This window comes from Sinocyclocheilus grahami, unplaced genomic scaffold (assembly GCF_001515645.1).
Source record: "Sinocyclocheilus grahami isolate Dianchi unplaced genomic scaffold, SAMN03320097.WGS_v1.1 scaffold213.1, whole genome shotgun sequence".
Lineage (NCBI taxonomy): Eukaryota > Metazoa > Chordata > Actinopteri > Cypriniformes > Cyprinidae > Sinocyclocheilus > Sinocyclocheilus grahami.
The window spans coordinates 883,127-908,408 of NW_015505392.1; the positions used below are offsets into that span (position 1 = coordinate 883,127).

General features: G+C 38.1%; 1 pseudogene; it reads right to left on the bottom strand.

The window, feature by feature from the left end:
- LOC107596051 (rotatin-like) overlaps positions 1 to 25,282 on the bottom strand; it is a 105,940-nt pseudogene that overhangs the window by 23,348 nt on the left and 57,310 nt on the right.

Here is a 25,282-nt window from a genome sequence, read left to right on the forward strand (position 1 = left end):
TTTTCCTTAAAGCATCCCATTTTGTCCCAGGGCTTGAAAACCTGTGCCTAGGCTAGTCAGGTCCTGCAGAAACTTGTGAAGGATGCTCTTATTTAGTTGTGGCATCACCGTTTAGTGACAGCATTGAATGCTCCGGGAAAACGTGTAGTCAAGTGTCGGTCACAGTGCCTTTTAATTGCGGTTTTGAATCCAGTAATTATTTATTTACTAATTTTAAGCTCTGATTATGATAAGTGTGGTATAAAAGCTTTGTTTATTAGAGGAATAACTGGTTAACTGGAAAATCTTACATCGCGACCATGCTTTTGGATGCCGTTTGAGCCCATCTAGCCTACATTTATGCGGATTTGTTCTGGTTTGCCGGTTGGTCACGAATTTCCACAAATTAAATAATATTTACAAGTCATAGGAACGAATTAACAAGTTGTAGGAATGAATAGCCTATCTGTCCTGTGTCCCGCGGCCCTGCAAAGCGCAGAGCCCGATATGAAAGAATTATCTGGGGAAATGACTTAGTTATTATATTTCTATTGCTTTCCATGTTGAAGAACTTTGTGTTGTTTCTATTTTAATGTACTTTTAAAGTTTAAATCACATTAAACACTTAATTTGTACATTATGAATGAATGATGACGCATTTATATACCATCACCGTCACTCACAGCCGCTCGCACGTGTTTTGCGCACGAGCCACACGCAGCCCAAAATTAAACTGCTTAATCGACCATCGATAGCTTTAATCGATTGCATCTCTTATCGACAATTAATCGATCATTGATTAATCGTTGACATCCCTAATATAAACACAAACAAACAAATAAAAACAAACAAAGTTTTAGATTTTTAAAAAGACCATCTTGGACATACTATAAATGTCATGAAAACTTGATTCATGTATTTACAAATTTCACTAATAAGCTGCATTATGTAAGTAATAATGATTGTTGTATAAGGAAATGAAGTGGTTAAATCAACTGATCCCGAGGATCGTTCAGTTTTGTCATTTATTGTCACATCTGTGACAGCACTGTCTCTCTCCCTTCACCTGCCTCTACCACCCACCTCCCTCTCAGCAGGTTTTCAGTGTTTCTGATGTTGAAGCTGTCTATCATGTTGCTGGAACCCTCCGTTACCTTCCTCCTGTGAGTGCTCTTGCCCGTTTTCACAGACTCCAGGTGAAGCTTTGCGTAAATGTGCTTCATGCGTTCTACACAGCTGTCAATCACACCAGCTGAAGAGGGAGAAGAGACATGTATCTGTCTATGTACTCATCCATCAGACAGTGATACCAGGAATTAGACACAATATAACATCACCTTGGTCTAAAATTAATCTTTCTGTGAGAATTCCTCCTAGTTGAGGGAATAACACATTTTTAACTACTACCTTTTAAGAGGGACATATTCTATACTTTTTCTTGACGTTTACTCAAATGTTAGTCAAGTTTTTTGCTCCAAAAAGTAATTTGTTTATACAAGATATTTTGTTCACTCTCAGAACATAAACAGGATGTTTATGCTACTGGGATGCTGAATATTCAATATGCATTAATGTGCAGTAGTGGGAACGAGACTCAAACCCACAACCTTTGGGTTACGAATCCGACTCTCTAACCATTAGGCCATGACTTCCCCTAGGTGATCATGTGCTCATAGCTGTGACATCAAAACCAATAGTGTTTGATTTCCATAAATGGTTTGGGTGGAATGGGGAGGGAGCCATGCTTTGTGAGTGCTAGCAAATGTCTACATTGTACGTCACAAGTTATCTCCACATTGTGTTTTTTTTGAAGATCAGTGAAGTGATCTTTACCTTTACATGCATAACTCTGAGCGCTGGAGCTACAGGCTAATAAAGACATGAGCACTTTGGCTGTCATCTTTTTCAGAGGGTCCTGGAACGGAATCTTTTCATATTGCTGTAAATTGAACAAGAAAATACAAAATATTTAAATAATTTTGTAATGATTTAATAATGATTATTTCTTCAAATATAAATAAATGTAAGAATGCATATGTAAGCATAATAAAGCAGTTTCGTTTTAAAATACTACTAATAAATTAATCAGATTTATACCATAATCAAAGTAAGTATGGTATAACCAGTATGTAGGAAGCCATTTTTGTCATTATGCAACAAGAAAAAAAAAAAATATATATGATGGAGATGTCCTCATGCCACACTCAAATTAGTTAAGTTTTTCCAACACGATAACCTTAAGAAAAAAAAACATATAAAAAAAAATAAAAAAGTATGTTTGTAATTTAATTGTTTTTTGCTTTGTCATTGTGGGGTATGGAGTGTAGACTGATGTGAAGAAATAAGCATAATTTTAGCATAAGGCTGCAACATAATTTAAATGAAAATGTCTGAATACTTTCTGAATCCACTGTATCTTTAGACCAATTCAATATTTTTCCCCAAAAAACATAACAAAATCAGATTTTTAGATTAGACTTTTAGACATACTTTTTGTCACTGACCCATACATAGAAGGAAGTAGCCAACTGAGGGAGATTTAAAGTGGCCAACCAATCAGATCTGAGAATAACATTTTGAGAGTGCAGTGTGATATGCGTCCATGAAACTGAATCGGTTACCTCTAATAATAGTTGACATATGACCTCTCTAGGCTCAGAAGAAAGGACTGCAGTTAGCGAGGAGCTGATGGCCTTCTGATCTCCTCTTAGCCTCCTCTGTGAACAGCACACACAGAAAGTGCAGGGTCGACGTGTAGAGAGAAGACTCGGTGCCCGAGTGGTCCAAACAGACTCGGAGAGTGTCTGTCGTGAGAGAGATCAAAGACTAAACAAAGAATGCTAATATTTACTTTTCACAGCTTTTCTCGAACTCCAACTCTGAGACGAGAAGATGCAAAACTTCACAACAAACAATCTTCACCACAAGGGAACATCTGACGGAAAAGTCTCTCCAAACTCACAGGCTTTTAAAAACAGCTTCCAAAGCCTGGATACCTGCAGGCAAGTCAGCAAGTTTACTGCCCACCCACCTGTTTCAGGATTTTCTACCACATCCATCAGATCTAAAGCAGGCTGATTGTTCTCCCTGTCTCTGTCCCAGTCTGTCATATGCAGCAGGGACACCCATCCACACATACAGGCATAATGAGCTGGCCTCCCACTGCATCTGTCTCCATCTCCTCAGCTGTCTCCTTCCTTCTCAACATCTATCTAGCACATCCTCTTCCATCTCCTCAATCTTTCTTTCCCCTCCATCCCTTTGTGCTTTCATTATGTTTGCCACCATTTTCTTTCTGTACTCTTCTACTTTTTTCTGCCTTCCCTTTCCATTTGCCTGTCTCCACCCTTTGTAACACACTTTGGTTTGGGTGTGTGTGTGTGTCACATGAAAAGCGCTGCCAGAGTTTCCCCAGTGCCACACTAACAGATGGGCCGACCACAGCTTGGTTCCTGCACAGCAAAGTAGCCAGGAGCATCAACACATCTGCCCAGGTGTTGAGCACTGCACCCTGGGCCTGCACATCTGAGGACCAAAACAAGCAAACACTCATCTTAAAACACTTACAAATCGCTTTTCTTTCATTTGAAGGTCTTGTTTGGAAGATTTTGGGGGGGGGTCTTAATTTGCTGAAGACGTTTTGTGTTACCCAAGTCAGTGACAGCCAGCGTGAGGATGGATATAAGCTTGTTCAGCAGGGGATTGAAGAACTCTCGGTGGAATGGCACATCCTCACTGTGTATTGCTGCTGACTGCAGGAGCTTACACAAACTTTGCACATAATACACGCTACTCAGCACCTGAGGGACAAACAGGAGGGTGAGGGGGGAGAGAGAGAGAGAGAGAGAGAGAGTCTGTAGTAAGGTGTGCTGAGTTTCCTATCAAAAACCACACATACAGCACTTTGGTTTCAAACCCCTAAATGACAACAAATAGGTGACTAATTGGTGCAGTGTTCAAGAGAAAGTGAAATGGAACCAGAAACCATCACACCTTTATATTCTACTTTCAGGAGAACTGTATTTTTCAAGTATGAGTGTGTATACAAAAACGAAAGGTTAAGAAAGGTTAGTTCACCCAAAAATGAAAATTATGTCATTTACTCACCCACATGTTGTTCCAAACACATAAGACTTTGTTAAAATTCGAAACACAAATTAAGATATCTGTAATGAAACCTGAGATGTTTCTGTACCTCCATTGAAAGTCCAGGTAACCAAAACACAGAAGGTCCAACAAGGTCATAAAGGCATTGTAAAATGAATTAATATGACTCAAGATATAATCACTTTATATGATGAACAAATTTAATTCAGGCTTTTATTTACATATAAACTAGGATCAACAAACATGCATAGAGCACATCAAATATGGTAAACATGGAAGCTCAAACGTGCTTGTGTGATGAGCAAGAATTTGAACAAGGTTTTGTTCTAGTGTGTGACGCACACACAAGCTACAGTGCTCACTATATGGGATTTTCTCTGGTTATATATGAACAAAAGCCTAATTTAAATCTGTTAACTTGGATTAAACCACTTGATTCATTTTACGATGCCTTTATGACTGTGACTTGGTAACCTAGGTCCGGATTAACGAAACATTAAGAAGAAATTTCTTAACTGCCATTTTCTTATTATTTTCTAACTTAAGAAAAAAGTTACGAATATTTTGTATTCCTAAAAAATTCTTCTTAAGAAATCATCGTAAATAAATCATCGCAAATAACGTCTTAAAGTAAATAACTTCCTCAGACTGGTCTTAAATCCCAAATGGTAAGAATGATTTAATGAATGTATTGGGTTATTTCAATTTAATTGTTATATTTAAGCATTACAACAACACTAACTACATATAATAAATAGTAGGACTATTAATAGGGATGTGCACGAGTTTTCTGAAGACACACACCAATGACTGATTGAAAGAATGATTGGTCATGATTAAGTGTGACGTGACTTTTTGCTGAATTCAAAATTCAGTAACAACTTGGATAGGGAGCTCGTTTTTAATTTTAGCCTATAAATAAGACAATCTTTGGCAGTATTGAGCGCACATGAACAATACACATACACAAGACGCGTTTACTGTTATTGAATGAAACAGATCACTGCATCTTGAGACAGGTTCTTTAAAAGTAACAGTTCAAAAACATGCCACATTAAAAACATGAAGTTGAGCTCCTGTCAAGCTGGTCATGACAAAAATAGACTGCATGCTTATTATGATTATTACGGTAATCTGCAGGCAGCACAAAAAGACAATCTTTGAAATATTTTTCATTTAGTTTATCAGTGAGTCTTCAGCAAGAAACACCATTTATTCAGTCAGATAAAGACTGTCATTTTCTTCTTAAGAACATTTGAGATGACAGAATTTTCATTTTTGGGTGAACTATCACTTTAAGCACAAAGTATACTTTAGTTTTTACACATTTGGTAGGGTATCTATATAGTGTATGTGATTTGTTTCAGAGTCAAAATAAAACACTGAAGAAAAGGAACAAACAACAAACTACTGGAGCTTGCAACAACAACAGATGCCCATGTTAACAACTTCGTTTTTTTGAAGTAGGTTAAGAGATATTACATCTGTAGATTAAAGAGGTCATATGATGCAATTTCAAGTATTCCTTTCTCTTTGGCGTGTTACAAGCTGATTGTGCATAGATAAGATCCCTGAAGTTGCAAAGACTAAAGTGTCAAAACCAAAGAGATATTCTTTATCAAAGTTAAGACTCTGCCACGCCCCCCCCCAAAAACGGCTCATTCTAATACGCCCCCACATATCTACCTCACTATGTGGAAATATTTGCATAATGCCACCCAAATGTGCACGCAAAGAAAGAAGGCGTGGTTTCAGTAACCGCAGTTAGTGTTAAAGCAGCCATGTCAGGGAGACGCTGTATGTTTCAGTACAAAATAATGATCTTTAAAAAAGCATCATATGACCTCTTTAAACAAATACAAAATACATTTTTTATCCGTCGTAACTTTGGTCAAGTGCCGAACCTGGACAAGGATGAAACTTTCTAGTGCTACACTATTAGCTAAAATTATTATTAAGCTGTCAAAAATGTTTAATAAACAAGCATGCATGTGATTGAGGATGTATAGAAGTTTGTGAATGGTGGGTGTTCCAATTTTGTGGAAATCTACAGAGCTTTTTGTGGTGTTCTGCAGGCAACCATTCCCTTTTGACAAACTGATGTTTAGGTGGATGTAGAAAATTATAGCTGAACTCCCATAACGCACCTGGTTCCTGGCATCTTCCATAGCAGCTGGCAGGAGAGATGTCCTTAACTCATAGACACATTGAGATATGGCCGCCGCACCCACAACACTGAAACAGACAGCAGAAAACCAACACGAAGTCATGTAGGTTTTTCACGTGGTTTTTGCAGTCTAAACAGATGAATAAATATATAAAAAAACAAACATAAAACAGAATCTAAGTTTAAAGTGTCATTTTTTAAATTTTGCTTGGGTCTTTGCTGTTAACCAGCAGAGACAAAACAACCACAATTTGGTATTTTGAAAGAGTAGGCAGATGGCAGGCAGGATGTGGTTGTGTTAAAGTGTTGTCAGGTAAACCAAGAGAATATATTTATATTTGCGAGTGTGTGTGAAAATGAGGTGAGAGGCGTGTACGGGTTTGCAGCATGTCATACATCCACATGCGCAATGCATGTCTGTGATTAACAGCTTAGAAAATCTTAATAAATATTCACTCATTTTACTAATAAAAATGTCAGTATGATGCTTTAAAAATATCGAAATAATGCCAAAACTCTGCACAACATCTGTTTGTCTTCACACGTCTCTCTAACCTGGCCATGTCCTGAAGTATTTGGTTCTGTTTGAGGGCAGATAGACTAAACTCAGGAAACACAGCCAGCAGGTTGTCCAGTAAACCACACAGCTAGCAACAGATGAGGGGTTACTATAGCGACAGGCTCGGTCCTCCCCCTTGGGTGGGACTCTTGAGTGAGGGCGGAGTCTGAGCTGTCCGTGTCACTCTGACCTACAGCAAAAAAAACAACAACCTCAAATCACTGAAGAAAAAAATTTCTTCTTAAGGCCAAACTTTCAGTTAGTAAGAAAATTCCCAACTTTCCTCCCCAAGTCATACCTTGAGCAGTGAGTCTGTTGACTGGAGTGTCTTGGATTCCAATAGCACCTGGGGTCGGAACTGGAGAATTAATCCCACTAGAGCTACCTGATGAAATCTGAAGAACAAAAAGACATTCATGACATTATGAAAACAATTCAGGCTAATTTTGGCTAATCTGATGTTGCCTGCAGCTATCTATAAGTGTGTAGCTCTCTTATAACCATATTATAATACCATTATACCATTCTATATATTTCCCACCCAAAACAGCACAGAAAAGTTTAGAAAAATCTGCAGATTCTTTCTGACTTTTTTGGTTTTCATTTAAAGTTATTGATTATTGAGGGGTTACCAAGGAGTAACCATCTCAACCAAAGAGTGCCATCTCTAATTATCAAGGCAATTTGGTTGCAGTTTTACTAATATTATTAGTTATAATATTATAAGTGTAGTGATAGACCAACATGTATCAGCCAGGCTGATTAATCCCTCAATCATGCATTTGGTCATTTTGAGATCATCACTGTCAGCTGATTCTAAAAACAGTAAAAAAAACTGCACAAGACAAACAGCACTTTTTGCAGTGTGATCAGAAGGGACAGTAAAAGTTATTTCCATATTCTAGTTAAGCTACTGTTTTTAGAAGGAATTTAAAAGTAATGGAGATTGATTTTGGAAGTAAGCTAATTGTGCTCTCTCTAGACATATCCACTTAGAGAACATATTGATGTATTGTGTTACCTTTAATTTATTCCTTAAATTTGATTTACTAGGTCTTAAAAAGGTAATAAAACCTGCAGAAATGTTGTCTAGTGAACAGTTATTGTTAGTTATAATATAATATGATAGTGAATAATTGTGAAACAAGTTTTCATACCCCACTGACAGACTTGTTTTAAGTACAAACTCACCTAATTTTGTTAAATTTCTCAGAAAACTAGACTTCATATCATTGTTCTGCATCTCGAGTAAATGCATCTTGATTTAAGGATGTTTAGATATTTGCATTAGAAAACAAGACAAAAATACAGAGAAACACATTCATTTTTTAGCAGTGAATGCAACATTTAATGCCATGACTTATGGATTTAAGTCTTTCTGCTCTGATTTAAGGTCTTTTAAGGCCTTAATTTGTGGAAGGGTAAATTGAGACTTTTGAAGACCTGCAGAAACCCTACTAGAAAAAAAACCCTTGGTCGACCACAAATTTCTACTGACCAGAGTACTGGAGGTGGACATGGATCCTGAGCCCTGAGTTTGGTTTAGAGGAGTAAGCATCTCTCTCCAGTGCTTCAGAGAATCGTTCAGATCTGTCTCTACAGAAAGAAACACACACTGCTTCATTTACAAATAGAACAGCCAAATGTACTACTAAATTATATGCACTGGAGTAATTACCTCTGACAGCTTACTAATACTTTAAATTCTGTTATAACAACCGAATGATAAATGTAAACACCATTATTTAAAATATGCAGAACACCGGCCATGATCTCTAGTACAGAACAGTATTAATAATGTGTGTAAGCATATGGATGTCACTGAGTCAGACATCCACTAATAGCTGGCAGTGCTCTGGGCGTGTGGACGCAGTACCCTGGGTGACATTGGCTGGAAGTGGAGGGGGGCTGAGGGTGAAGGCATGTCTGCCCGTGTAACAGCTCTTCACCATCTGGCCCACGCTCTCAAAAAACTGGCAGTGGTACAACAGAGCCTGCAGGGCAGGAAGCCCGACCAGACACAGGCCTGAATCCTACAAATACAAGAAATGGAAGAAAAGAAGGGGAAAAAAGACAGAAAAATGAAAAATACAGGAAATATAATACTGAGGAAACCAGAAATCACCATAGAGATGTGTTATGTCTACAGAGCTTTTAAGACCGGCTGTGTTATTGATATTCAATTCTGAAAGTTTATTCTCATGTAAACATACCTGCCAGGCACACTCTTTGGCCTATTCTGCATTAGCAGGCATTGGCATCACAAGGAGGTTTTGCAGAATAAACGCTGCCTATAGGGAAGGGGAACATAAAAGTCAGCAACACTGCCATCTTCTTGTAAATGAATGGAAATGCATGCTGGTTGAATTCTCAGTGGAATCGCAGAAAGCAAGTGGCAAATTTTTCAAAAAGAGAGCTAAAATATTCCCTTTAAACTGTGACTGTTTATGTGAGTTTAACATATTTTTTTCCTCCTGTTTCTGAATATGTTTTTGTACTAACCCTATACTAATAATGAATACGAATACAACTTGCAGACTTTTGACTAGCAACATGAAATCTAATCATAACTGTTGCTTATTCTAACACAGAACTGCCCACTTAGACAGGAAGTGCCCATCTGACTGATTTGTAAAGCTACTAAGCACTTTTTTATTTCATTATACACTACCAGTAAAATAATATTGGAATAATTAAGATGTGTTTTTAATGTTTCTGATTTATACATACATATATATATAAGATGTCTCTTCTGCACAAAAAGCTGCATTTATTTGATTAAAAATGAAGCAAAATTGTGAAATATTATCTATATTGATAATAGAATATTTATATTTGAATATATTTAAAAAAAGAAAAAGAAAAAAAAAGTCATTTATTTATGTGAAGAAAGCTGAATTTTCAGCAGCCATTCAGAATTCATTATAATGTTTATTTAGTGCTCGATTATTATTTGTAGTCAATTATTAATAGAAATATAAATATTTCTTAACATTATAAATGTCTTTACTGTCACTTTTGTTTAACTGAATGCATCCTTGCTGAAAAAAAATATTTATACTTTTGAATGGTAGTGTACCATCTTTTCCACAAAAATATTAAGCAGCACAACTCTTTAGAATTTATAATAATAAGAAATGTAATAAGAAAAGAATAATTTCTAAAGGATCATATGACATTAAAGATTGGAATAATGGTTGCTGAATTTTTTTATCTGGAATAGATCATACCACAAAGGAAAAAAAAAACTGTCAGTTAGGAACTACCAGTTCCCTTTCAGTCAGTCACGTTCTACGTTACGTCAGTCGTGACTGACGAATTGGGATCTCGCCCGAGAGCCCAATCACCTTCGAGTGTAAACTAAACAAGCCAATGACAGTTGGCGTGCGTGTTTCGCCACGCGCACCCCGCCCCGCAGCGTGGGTATAAAAGGAGAGCGCATGCAAACGCACATCAGCTTTTCGCTTCGGAGCCGAGCCTTCTCAGGACGAATCTCCGCGAGTGTTTGGAAGAAACAGCTGGCGTTGGTGTTACGGGGCGTCAGCGGGGGTTGCCATTCAGTGCTGCTTATCTTCGGCGTGCTGCAGCAGCCATTCTGCGGTCTCGCCACGACCTCCCCTGGGAGCTTCAGCGCTCTCTCTAAAAGAGTGTTTCCTTTTTTTCCTTTAAACGGGGGGGTATCCCCCTTGCCATGCCCCGCTCTAGCTCCTCTGGTTCTCGGAGGGCTACTTCGGTTCATGGTCAGGGAGACCTGAGGGTTACGGTGAGAGCTTCCCCGTCGAGTACGTCTCCGCGGGCCTCTCATTCCTCATGCATGGCGCAACACCTGGGGTTTCCGGACGAGTGTGCTGGGCCCTCGGACAAGGCGGGGTCCAGCATCTTGTGTGGGACACAGGCAGAGGACAGGATGTCGATCACTGCATCGGAGGGCGAGCTAGGCTCTGGAGATGAGGATTCGGCTGCGCTGCCACCGTCAGGTAGAGTGGCGTTGCCCGAGTCAGATCCAGAGCTGACCGCTACGCTTTCCAGGGCCGCCGAGAGTGTCGGGCTGCACTGGAGGCCTCCTCCTTCTCCCGAATGCTCGAGGCTGGATGATTGGTTCCTGGGGGCGCAGGCCGGGCGTCGGCAGCCGCCTCCGGTTCCATTCTTCCCGGAAGTGCATGATTAGGTTACTAGGTTACTCAGGTTACTAAGTCTTGGAAGGCACCTTTTTCTGCCCGAAACAGACTTGGTCCCTCCTCCATCCTCACCACCGTCGACGGGGGGGCGGCCCAAGGGTATGTGGATATCCCTCCAGTTGAGCGCGCTATTGGGGTAGTCCACGCCTTCCTTCCAGGGCCTGTAAGTTCTCGTCCGCTCTGACGGCTCGGTTACTTGTGTAACCCTCGTTCCCTGAAGGAGGGAATGGAGACGTTACGTCCCGTCGCCACAGTTGCTGTACCACCACTGTACGGACGGGGCGCGTAGTCTCGGCTCCTCAGCGAAAAACTGATGTGCGTTTGAACGCGCTCTCCTTTTATACCCGCGCGGCAGGGCGGTGTGCGCGTGGCGAAACATGCACGCCAACTGTCATTGGCTTGTTTAGTTTACACTTGAAGGTGATTGGGCTCTCGGGCGAGATCCCAATTCGTCAGTCACAACTGACGTAACGTGTCTGTTCCCTCCTTCAGGGAAGGAGGGTTACACAAGTAACCGAGACGTTTTCAACCAGCACTTTCCATTTTATGAGTCCAGCATGCATCAGATGGTCCATGAAGGGCAGTTCTAGACTCTCAGTCTGAAGCAGTCTGGGTAAACACAAACAGTTTTTTGTTGTTTCCAACCTGAAGCTGGATGGCCTCACCTCTCGACGCACCATACTGCACTCCTGTCTCTCCAGCAGGATGTTGAATACCGTGGCCCACAGACCTCCTGAAATGTTCTGGCAACTCGCTGACAATGCTACACATCCTCTCTCCAGCGAACTCAGAGCCAGGCTGGCACAGCGGACCTAGAGCCAGACAAATACACACACACACTCATGTTCAGACCCAGCACATGTGCTTGGCAGTGCTAACTGCCATGGGCTCTTTGGCATGTAGCACTGGCACAAATTCGTGTTTGTCATGCCCATTATTTTCAGTGCTCAGCATCTGCTGAGCTAAGGGAGGCCTGGACACGCACGGGTACTTGGGAAAACTATCCAGAATAGAAAGCCAAGGCACACAAATTGCTAGATAAGGTTTTCTTCATCAAAATTATGGACACGCACATTTAATAAATTTACATTGTCTATGATTGCATTCAGTGCCAATATACAGTGAATGCTAATATTAAAAAACATGGTAAATCAGTATTTAGTGGAGCCTTGAAAATCTAAAACAATTTAAATTATTTTAGATCGTGTTCTTGTGATCCATTTAAGACCATGTCTGAATGTTATTTTTAATTACATTTTGACAGAACTTCATTTAAGAAACACTGTCTGTATTTACAACCAGTATAAAAAAATTGTGGGTAGTTGAAAACTTGCAGTGTTGTAAATAGAGCCCGACCGATATATCATTTAGCCGATATTATCGGCTGGTATGAGCCTGTCGCCGATATATCGGTATCTGCGAATATGCCGCCGATATGAAATTGTTTTTTTTAACAGAACATATAACGCAGTGTAATGTAGAGGTGCACGGATGAGCTCAAACTTCACCCAAGTCAGCTGCTTCAAATTATCCGCCCGCCACCCACCCGCACCTATATTTGATCGTCACATTACAATGATTCTAATTCTTAGTTTTGCATGATGATTTGATGAATGGATAGTTCATTTTTAACAGCAGATTCAATGACGTTAGAGACTAGAGCTGATCTGTGCATCACGGCACGCGTCTGTGGCGCATTGAAGTCTTTGTTACGGCCACCGGAGCTGATCACGGCCATTCAGTCAATACTGGTATTTATACCGGCTGCGCCGCAGCCCAGGACTCATGCTTATCACATTGGTCACATCACATCGCACGGCACGACAAAATACAATAGAATTATATTGTATTTTGTCACGCCGCGCCTGTTGCGTTTGATAAGGATCACACCGACACACTGAGTAACATCAACTTATCGTATCTTTTTACTTAACCTCTCTGTTTCAGACCCCAGTAAACGAACACATACATTGGTCAGGCATGACAGAATGCTTTCAGCACAATCAAACTCGATGCATCACTGAACACTAACTCAATGCATTATCAAACAACACTTGTGTGAGAACACAACAGCACCGCTCGCGTCCGGTGTAGAATAGAACCCATTATAATCAGTGATGTTGTCTACACTGGATGCAGTAAACTGATGCCTCGTTCTATTTATGACGTGCTGACACAAAGTTCAAATGATTTTCAACGGTCGCTTTGTCGTGTCCTGCGCAGACACGGTGTCAGCATAGTCAGTACAGTCAGTAACGTAGCAGACTGAAAAGTTAGTATCTTTCTGCAGTCCAATAGACGGCAGTGCGGTGGTGGAGTCTGTTGAATGGTGATGTTGTCACCTAGTTGAAGAGACTCAATGCCAAGTAAATAAACAACAATTTACCCATCTTTTACTCCCACAATGAGCTTATAATATTCGTTTGCTACATTAGTAAGGCCCTATGATTTCCGCGATGGAGAAAACATGGGCGAAATCGCGGAATCCAGTCATAAAAACAGAATTTACTGTATAACGAGGAATTTCATGGAATTTGTCTTATTTTTGATGAATAAATAAAAAACAGGTCAGTACATGTATATAGACTGTGTCTGTGAATATTAAACTGCAAAAAGACGATTTAAATACGAATGTTCTGCATGTTCATTTGATTACCAGAAAATACACAACACAGAGTTTGTGAAAAAATTTTTTTTATTAATTATTATTATTTATTAATTTTGTGCTTCCTGCATAAACTTGCCCCTGTTGGTTTGGCAGTAGTTTGCCTGCCCTACACAGCTACCTTGTTTAATTTCTTAATTCAAGTTATATATTTTTTGTTCTATTTGTGTTAAGTTATTTATAATAAGTGAAGTTTACTGTTAAGTGCACTGATGTCAGACTCATTTTGAATAACAAAGTTTATTGTTAAATACCCTGCTTCCACTACATAGGCCTATGTTTGTCACATCATTATAAGTGTTTGATCACCACATTTGAGTTATCATTGCAAAAAATGTGTTTATGTATATATATATATATTCTGTTTATGTGGGCTATATACTGTCTTCTATATACAGTACCAGTCAAAAGTTTGGACACACAAATGGGAAGTGTGTCCAAACTTTTGACTATACTGTACTATAATATACCCTACACAAAGAATATCGGCCGATATATCGGTATCAGTCTTTTTTACTCCCTAATATTGGTTTCTGCCCCCAAAAACCCCAAATCGGTCGGGCTCTAGTTGTTAACTAAATCTAAAACTAAAATGTTATTTTTCGATAACTGAAATAGAAAATTTTTTTAAATATTAGATGTGAACAAAACTTCACAATATTTACAGTAATCAACTTTCACTGTCAATATTTAATTTTTATTCGTCCTATGGTGTAAATAATACTCCATGTAGTCTTTTAATTAAGTGGAAATCTGCATTCATAATAATTCTAAAATAATTAGCAAATACTGTTTAAAACAGTTCTAGATTAACTTTAGCTTGTCACACTACAGGACAAGTAAGCTTCCAAAAAGTAATTAATGTCAACAATTCAAAACAGTACTACATATTAAGTACCTACTGGTACGGCCATAATGTACATTTTACATAAAGGTCTCACCTCAGGGTCTCGGTCCACCCACAAGGGAATTAACCAAGCCAAGCCAAGCTGGGCGGCACTCTGCTCATCAGAACTTTGCTCACGGCCCAGAGACCACAATGATATCCAGTCCTTAAACAACAAACACTCTAAATATGAAGCATAAAACTGCTGTTCTGATGTAACATACTTACAGTACAACCATTCAATTTAATATTTAACAGATTTCTTGGGATAAACCGACATAATCTGCCAATACCATGTTCACTAAAAAAGGTTTAGCACCCCCTAGTGTCAGATTCAAAGCCTAGTGATAATGTCAATTGCATTGGCATTTCTGACCTCATTTTTACTTTGCTCTCATCATCTCATTTGACAGATGAAGCAGGCAGATAACTGCATTTTTTGTCACTCCTTTGCCCATGAAGGACATCGAGTTTCCTCCCAAATCTACGTAGAATGAAGAGATGACCTGGGAAGAGCAGTCAAACAGGAACACGATCATAATTAGCAGTCTGGAGAAAGACAAATTTTATAATGCGTCTGAGAGACGAACAGGTGTTGTTTGTGTTACATTTATATATTTTCATTTGAGACTTTTGTGAACCAAACCACCTCGTAGTCAAAGTATATTTAATAAAGACAATTAACTAATATAATATAATATAATATAATACAGATCCACTAATAATGTAGTTAAGATGAATTTTAATTGGGCTATACGGAAATATATTGATGCAAAGGAAATTAGATGCAGCTTAGACATGGGTTGGTTGGTAAGTGATTCATGCTTAAGTGTTTGGGAACATCTTGGACCCTGAGTGTGAGTGTGCGTTTAACGTGTTCTGTCTGAATGAGAGCAAGAGGAAGTGTATATAATCTGTGCAAAATACATTCTAATGTGTAACCGAGGCTCTTGAGCACATGTGTATATGCATACTTCCAAGAGGCCACTGAGGTACTTGAGGCAGAGTGTGTTTGGCTCCATGCTGGGTGTGTGTGTGCTCCAGCCGGGCAGGGCGGTCACATGGGCCATGGTCCTGAGCGTGTGCTCTAGAGAGGGCAGGCCGTAGAAGCATGTAGTGTCTGACAAGTGCAGGCACTGTAGCAGGCGCAGAGACAGTTCAGAGGCAAATGGTCCAGACAGAACCTCACACATCCTTAAAAACAGACGACAAATGCAAAAGAGTGAGAAATATAGTCATCATAATAAAGATCTTTGCCTTAGTATGAAGCACTATATACATTACCCTTCCAAAGTATGGGGTCAGTGAGTTTTTTTTTTATTTTGGAAAAAACTAAACTACAGTAAGGACTCATTAAACTGATCAAACATGACAGTAGAGACATTTATAATGTTACAAAAATTTATATTTCAAATAAATGTTATTTTCAAAGAATCCTGAATAACAACGTATTATGGTTTCGGCAGAAATATTAAAGGGGTGCTATTATGCTTTTTCACTTTTTCAACTTTAGTTAGTCTGTACTGTTGCTGTTTGAGCATAAAAAAGATTTGCAAAGTTACAAAGCTCAAAGTCAAATTCAAAAGGAGATATTTTATTTAACAGAAATCACTTTTTAAAAACTACAATGAATGACTCGTTTGGACTACAACGCATATTTTCCAGGGTCTGTGATATCACAAATATCGACGCATGGGATGAGAGTGAGACCTGGTTGAGCTGCACTAGAGAAGGCAACGAGTGTTATCATTATGTCGGAGACACACTAGCTTTCCCAAGACAGACAAACTTAGAGCGATTACAATCATCCAGGTTTAAATCACGATCAAATTGATTTGATTTTGAGGCAATATTTACACTGAAGCTCGCAGGCGGCTATGGTAAGGGGCATGACATTTCCCGACCAAGCGCCGAGTGGAGCCAATCACAACACACACTGGCCCAGCTAACCAATCACAGCACATTTCGTATTTCAGAAGGCGGCCCTTCATTTGATAAAAGAACTATTTGAGCCGTTCGTGCCAGACTGGGGAGAGAGAGGTGTTGTAATAATGTAAAATAATGTGTTTTTCAAACAACCTAGTATGAGAGCCTGTTCTAGTACACCCCCAAAACAAAGTCAAGACTTTGTAAAAGAGCATAATAGGACCCCTTTAAGCAGTACAACTGTTTTCAACATCGATAATAAATTTTTTTTTAAAATTGTGAGCACCAAATCGGCATATTAAGAGTGATTTCTGAAGGATCATGTGAGACTGAAGACCAGACTAATGACTGCTGAAAATTCAGCATTACTACCACAGAAATAAATTACATTTTAAAATATATTAAAATATAATTATTTTAAACTGCAATAATATTTCACTATGTTACTATTTTTATTGTATTTTTGATCAAATGAATACAGCCTTGGTGAGCAAAAGAAACTTCTTCCAAAAACATTAAAGAAATCTTACCAACCCAAAACCTTTGAATTTTAGTGTATATGTATTTATTTATTTTCCAGTTGGTGTACCCAAGTAGTTAAAGACCAGGGCTGGAAACCAAAAGGTTACAGATTTGAAAATAAAAAAATAAATCATCCTGATCATGTGAATTCTATCCATCCATCCATCTATATATCTATCCATCCAGCGTCATTTGTATTTCCCCCCAGATGTTAGATAGAAGGAGAAGACTCCTAATGAGGATAGTAAAACATTTTATCAATGTACAGGAGAGAGAAAAGGAGGAGTGCTTTTGGAATAACAAATCTGCGTTGTCGGTCTAAATGGTTTCAATGAGTGTGTTTTGAGGAGCAAACAGATGTGACAGTGTTTTTGCAGACCCTCACTAACCACAGGTGCACGCTAAGCTCAATAGCAGCTACGGCTCCTGAATACATTTAATTAAAATGCACAGCGGTCTCCAAACCAATCATCCTGCTAGAAAAAAGACCCAGATCAAAGAGTGATATCATGCTTTTACTCAATTAAAAAAAAAATCGTAGAAGCTTCTTGGGGCCGTGAAGCAGGGGTTAGCACACGTGTTTAGGGCACACTGACCTGTGGTGTGCATATGGGTAAAAACTACAATGAATGACTCGTTTGGACTACAACGCATATTTTCCAGGGTCTGTGATATCACAAATATCGACGCATGGGATGAGAGTGAGACCTGGTTGAGCTGCACTAGAGAAGGCAACGAGTGTTATCATTATGTCGGAGACACACTAGCTTTCCCAAGACAGACAAACTTAGAGCGATTACAATCATCCAGGTTTAAATCACGATCAAATTGATTTGATTTTGAGGCAATATTTACACTGAAGCTCGCAGGCGGCTATGGTAAGGGGCATGACATTTCCCGACCAAGCGCCGAGTGGAGCCAATCACAACACACACTGGCCCAGCTAACCAATCACAGCACATTTCGTATTTCAGAAGGCGGGCCTTCATTTGATACAGGAACTATTTGAGCCGTTCGTGCCAGACTGGGGAGAGAGAGGTGTTGTAATAATGTAAAATAATGTGTTTTTCAAACAACCTAGTATGAGAGCCTGTTCTAGTACACCCCCAAAACAAAGTCAAGACTTTGTAAAAGAGCATAATAGGACCCCTTTAAGCAGTACAACTGTTTTCAACATCGATAATAAATTTTTTTTTAAAATTGTGAGCACCAAATCGGCATATTAAGAGTGATTTCTGAAGGATCATGTGAGACTGAAGACCAGACTAATGACTGCTGAAAATTCAGCATTACTACCACAGAAATAAATTACATTTTAAAATATATTAAAATATAATTATTTTAAACTGCAATAATATTTCACTATGTTACTATTTTTATTGTATTTTTGATCAAATGAATACAGCCTTGGTGAGCAAAAGAAACTTCTTCCAAAAACATTAAAGAAATCTTACCAACCCAAAACCTTTGAATTTTAGTGTATATGTATTTATTTATTTTCCAGTTGGTGTACCCAAGTAGTTAAAGACCAGGGCTGGAAACCAAAAGGTTACAGATTTGAAAATAAAAAAATAAATCATCCTGATCATGTGAATTCTATCCATCCATCCATCTATATATCTATCCATCCAGCGTCATTTGTATTTCCCCCCAGATGTTAGATAGAAGGAGAAGACTCCTAATGAGGATAGTAAAACATTTTATCAATGTACAGGAGAGAGAAAAGGAGGAGTGCTTTTGGAATAACAAATCTGCGTTGTCGGTCTAAATGGTTTCAATGAGTGTGTTTTGAGGAGCAAACAGATGTGACAGTGTTTTTGCAGACCCTCACTAACCACAGGTGCACGCTAAGCTCAATAGCAGCTACGGCTCCTGAATACATTTAATTAAAATGCACAGCGGTCTCCAAACCAATCATCCTGCTAGAAAAAAGACCCAGATCAAAGAGTGATATCATGCTTTTACTCAATTAAAAAAAAAATCGTAGAAGCTTCTTGGGGCCGTGAAGCAGGGGTTAGCACACGTGTTTAGGGCACACTGACCTGTGGTGTGCATATGGGTGACGCAGGTTTGAGCCCGATCCAATCTCTCTGCAAAATCTTTTGCTGATCTGTACTACATACATTTTCAATTAAAGATGAAAGATATTTACAAGGTCTGAAATTGCGACCATTTTTGGTCTCATATGCTCAAAAATGCAAAATGTATTATATAAACATTTAATCTTAATATATATAATGGGGAGCATTTGTGCAAGTGCAAATAATTGTTGTGGTGCAACCTGTTTTCATTTCTCTACAAACATCTCACTGGATTATTACAATTAATGGCAAAAAGAATGTTTGGAAATGTAAACTGATATTTCTGAAATGTAATTTGATATTATTTTTTAAAAAATTGTGTTTGTTTTTTGGTGAAAATACTTTTGTCTATTTATCTATCTATCTATCTATCTATCTATCTATCTATCTATCTATCTATCTATCTATCTATCTATCTATCTATCTATCTATCTATCTATCTATACACACACACACACACACACACACATGCTGCATAAATACCATAAATATACTGCATGTATTTGTGGTGCTCCTAAATTTTTGCTGGTGCTCCTAAGTTGGGAGCATCGGTGCTACCAAGTAAAAAAAGTTAACTTTGAGCCTTGATTTAGCTAAAACAACAGAAATATCCCGGTAAATACTATATGATGTTGGGGGGTCAGCAGGATTTTTATTCAGCAAGTATGTATTTAATTGATTCAAAACTGAAATACAAGTAAATACATTTAAAATGTTACAAAAGATTTAAAATAAATGCTGTTCTTTTGAGATTTCAATTTATTAAAGAATCCTAAAAAAGTTTCCACAAAAATATGTCAACACTGAAAAAATAAGAATAAACATGTTTTGAGCACCAAATCAGCATAATAGAATGATTACTGAAGGATCATGTGACACTAAAGACTGGAGTAATGGTTGTTGAAAATTTAGCTTTGCATCACAGGAATGAATTACATTTTAAAATATGTAAATATAAAAAAATAATAATAAAATTTCACAAAATTACTATTTTTACTAAGCATAAGAGACTTCTTTCAAAAACATAAAAAAAAAAATCTTACCAACCCCAAACTTTTGAATTGTAGTATATTATGGCCTAATAGTTAGAATGGTGAAAAATGTAATTTGTATAGTCTTAAAACAGGACTCAGGTGCCACAGTGCGTGTGGGTCTGTGCTATAGATAGAGCTGTGTGATGGTTCACTGCATGTGTTAAAGAATATGAGTGAGTCAGTAAGTGTGAGTCTGTTGCTAAATTAGTCAAGTGAGTCATTTTGTGTGTGAGAGTGACTCATTCAATGTGCCTGGGTTTGTGAGTCATTATCCTGTGTTTGTGTCACCCACTGCTGTGTGTGTATGTGTGTGTCTTATCTGTCAGAAGTGTGTGTCATTCGAAGCAGCAGAGTGTTGAAGAGGCCTGTCAGTTCTCTCTGTAGCCGGTGACTGAGGTGGGCCTGAAGCTTGTCCGCTTACCCCTGTGACTGGATCTGTGTGTGGGTCTGCGCTTCACCACTCAGCAAGTTCAGCAGGGTGTGCGACTCCTACACACACGAACACACAGGTACTTAATGTGATCTGTCAATTACAGCTATCGGATACCTCCAGATTCAGCTGAACACAATTGATAACACCAACCTCATCTGCCACAGGAAATGACAATTAAAAATAGCAGCTTTATGACATATTCATCACTCAGCATCACTAGGAATAATAATCCTGCATATATTTTTACCTAAAATATTATATAAAATAGTAGCTTTTATACTTTCTGAAGAAAGTGTGAAACCAACGGTATGTTTTTTTTTTTAGGCCAGTGTTATTTGGTATTATTTAAATTATGGCTGACACAAACGATTATTTTGGTAATCGAGTAATTGGATGATTATTCTGACAATTAATCGATTAATCAGATCTTTTTTTTTTTGTGGTAATAGAAATAGACCAAAGCGAACAATAGACTTTAAAATGGCAATCATAATTGGTTCAAATAAAATATTAAAAGCAAGTAATCATATGGTTTTATTGAACAAAACAGTTAAAATTCATAATGTAATAAAACAATATAATCATAACTTATGTACATTATGTATTATATCAAATGCCTGCAGAGGGAACTAGGGAATTGCTAGGGTGTTTTGAATGGTTGTTAGGCAGGTGCAAGAGTATTATGTGTGGTTGTTAAGTGGTTGCTAGGGGTCGCTAGTGTGGTCTTGGTGGTCACTCTGTGTGGCTGTTAGACGGTTGCCTAGGTGTTTTGGTTTGTGTGAAAGCAAAGCGGTTTCTAGGGTGTTCTGAGAGGTTCTTGTGAATTGATAGTCATTTGCTAGGCTATTGGGAGCGGCTGCTAAGGTATTATCAGGCAGTTACTAGGGTGTTCTCTGTGGTTTTTGAGAGGTGGCTAAAATGGGCCCACCTTCAATTCACTATGATATTATGCTAGATATTTGTGTGGCCCCTTCACAATGCAACTCTATGGAATTTAAAAAAAAAGTAATAGTATACTTCTCCTCATTAATCGGCACAATTTGAGCAATCATTCATGTCCGAAGCTCTAATAATGCAGGATGGGTTACATGCCAAAATTTTGTGCAAAAGAATAAGCATGTGCTTGCTTTAGCAGGCACCACCAAAGACAAAAAAAAGCACTGTAGTGCCTATGTTTCATTTAGACAGCACAGATGTTTGAGAAACACTCCAGCGACTGTGGATGCTCTCTGCATTTCACCACCAGGCGTTTCATCAAACCCAGCGTTCACTGTCGCGCGTCAATGCAGGTTTGTTTGCATACATGCACATTAATGCGAGGTAAGGCTGGAAGAGACTTTTAAGAAATAAAGCCATTCATCCCCAGTGTGAGAAACAAAAACAATGACAGCTGATGAATGGCTCTCCGTTACAAGTGTTAATACGAAATTAATGTATTTGTATTGCTCCGCAGTGTGATTTATTTAATCTCTTCTTAATAAATACACCACACTGTTCATTCTAAGGCAGGAGGGCAAACTAATTTAATTACCAAGGCTCAATAAGTCTCTTTATTGTTTTACGAGGTCTCCAAAGTAATCTCAGAGAAATACAGGCACTCATCCACAACAGATTTAACATGGCTGTGCTTTATACAGGAATATCTGGTTTAGGAGTAATTCTAAGAGCCATTTTAGGTCATGGTGGTCCAGTTCAGACTGGTTCTGCTTGAAAAAGGTGTTGAGGAACGACACAATGTCCACCAAGAGCCTCTCATCTTGGCGGCAAGCTGGATGTACCATCAGAAATCTGTCAGAATAATAAAGAGAGTTTACTCTATCATTCAGATTTTTGGGGTCGGAAAGATGTTTAATGTTTTTGAAAGAAGTCTCTTACCATGGTTGTATTTTTCTAAACAAAAATATATCAAAACTGTAATATTGTGAATACTGCATTGTTTTATAATTTTATTTATACTACCGTTAAACTACTAAGATTTTTTTCTTAAGCCCCGTTCACACTATAAGCGACACGCAACAGCAAAGCGACACAATCCCATTCATTTCAATGAAGAGCTGGCGATTTCCGGCGACACGAGCGACAGCGGCCCTTGGCGACCGGATGGGGCATGTCCAGCGATGCGACAAAGTTCAGAATCCTTCAACTTTATGCAAATGAAGAGCGACTTTCGGGAGCAACAACCAATAGGAAACAAGAAGGTAGAGCTCATGTGATCGTTCTCCTCTCAGCGCTGTAGATAAACATACGCAATGGAAGAAAGTAGGCTCTGTTTCTCATTCATTTTTGTTTGTATGTACGGATTTAATTTAGATTTAGATTATATTTAGTCTTTTGCCACCAAAAAGACCACAAAAGTCAATGCTAGTGTGAATGGGGCTTTATGCTCACCAAGGCTGCATTTATTTGTTCAAAAATGCAGAAAAAAATAGTAATATTGTGAAAAAGTATTACAATTTAAAAGTATTGTTTTCCATTTGAATGTATTAAAGCAATAGCCCCTTTAGATGATATACAATATATTTAAAATGTAATTTATTCCTGTGATGGCAAAGCTGAATTTTGAGCAGCCATTGCTCCAGTCTTCAGTGTCACATGATCCTTCAAAAAAATCATTCTAATATGCTGATTTGGTGCTCAAGAAAAATCATATTATTATCAGCTATGCGGCTTAATATTTTTGTGGAATCTGTGATACATTTTTTTTTCAGGATTCTTTGATAAATAGAAAGTTCAAAAGAACAGCATTTACTGTCACTTTTGATCAATTTAATGCATCTTTATTGAACAAAATTATTAATTTCTTCAAAATCAAAATCAAATAAAAAAAATCAAATCAAATAAGACTTTAAACTTTTGAACAGTGCTATATTTAATTTCCTGTAGCACCAGTGTAATTTCTAAGCTCTATTTTGCCAAAGATACAACATTGTTCTGCTTCATGTCTGAATGTGTCAGCTCATTCATTGTTTAGGGCTGTGATATGCTGGCACACTCCATCAAACTCATGCCTGGTGATCACAAATCACACATCTGGAGGTACAGGGAAAATAAATCAATAGATCACACACAGAGAGTTTACCTCTCTACAGCATTGTGCCAGCTTAGGGTTTGCAGGATATTCTTGCTGCTCTGGCGGTGGATTTGAGTGCAAAGCGGTCAGCGAGAAGGTACAGGTGCATCCTGGTCATGGCAAAGGTCAGTCTTGTGGGAGCTCGCATAACAAACCGAGTGAACACAGTCCTGTAACCCTGACCTGAAGTTGCTTATTCTTAAGACCACCGCTTGAGATTTGTACAGCACTAGATCACCATGAAAACTTAGAAGTAAATAATGAGGGATAAAGAGGTGTAACAAGAAAATGTTAAGCCATTCAGAGCTCTAACTCACGTTCATGTCCAGAGTTCAAACTAGGGATGCGGAGATACGCCTTTTTCGCCTCCGATACCGATTCCTAGGGTTTGGTATTGGCCGATACAGATACCGATCCGATACCAGTGAAGTTTTTTTCATAGAATAAACGTAGAATTTATATATCTCTGTGTGTGGAACTGATAATCATTCTTTCACAATCTACTAGATACAGACTACTTCATTATAAAGAAAAATAAAATAAACAAATATGAAAAAATATAGGCCTATACAATACATCAGCATGGCGCCGCAAATGGCAGCAAGGACGCTGAGCTCCGCAATTCTTCTATTGTTTTTGTTTGTTTGTTCTGTGTTTTGTCATTCTTCTTCTATAAGTTTTACCAGAGACGAACTTCTTAACATTAAGCAGCACATCCCGGACAACATTTTTCCAGTTTTTGATTATTCGGACGTTTTGTTGGACATTCTAGTCGGAGGTACAGCGGTGTTTTATATTACATCCCTACTGTGTTATTCCTATGTATGTCTACACTATCATGTATGTCTGCACTATGTTTGTACTTTCTTCTACACTGGAAGCTCCTGTCGTCAAGTCAAATTCCTTGTGTGTGTAAACATACTTGGTAATAAAGCTCTTCTGATTCTGATTCTGATTCTATGTATATTTATAATCTATGACAAAAAATTATCATAAACTAGGATAGTGGATAATTCGGCAGCAAAAGTTATTCTAGAAAAATCAGGGCACAATAATTTTAGAAATCCAAACATTTAGTGAAAAAACAATATTTTGTGGGGAACAAATAAAAGTGTTGCACTAAATATGGTAAAATGTTACACATTGCTATTTGTATTATTATAAAATCCATTCATTAAAAACATTCATGAATGTATTTATATTTAAGTATATACTATAAAACTTAAACACATTTCTTTTAAATGTATAGCATATATTTTAATAAGGCAACAACATATGATACGATAGGACAAAACAAATACAGTGCAGCACGAACTGTTTTATACAGTCAACCCTCTGTGGACACCTTGGCAATTGAATCGCCATTGGCTAGTATATTTTTTTGTTTACTCACCAGACTGATATACTATATTATACTCTCTCTCTCTCTCTCTCTCTCTATATATATATATATATAAAGTTATGCCATTTTACAAACATATATAATGTTTGTAAAGTGGTACAGCTTTTTAAATATCTGAAAGTACACTCTTAATATCAATCAGTCAAGCATTATAATATGACACTCAAGTATTATTTAATAATAGAAGTTTAGTCATTAGAATTAAAACTTGGTGACCATGAACTTAGGACTGGTGCTGGTGCTTTTTTTGGTCATTCAGTGTTCCTGTAAAAA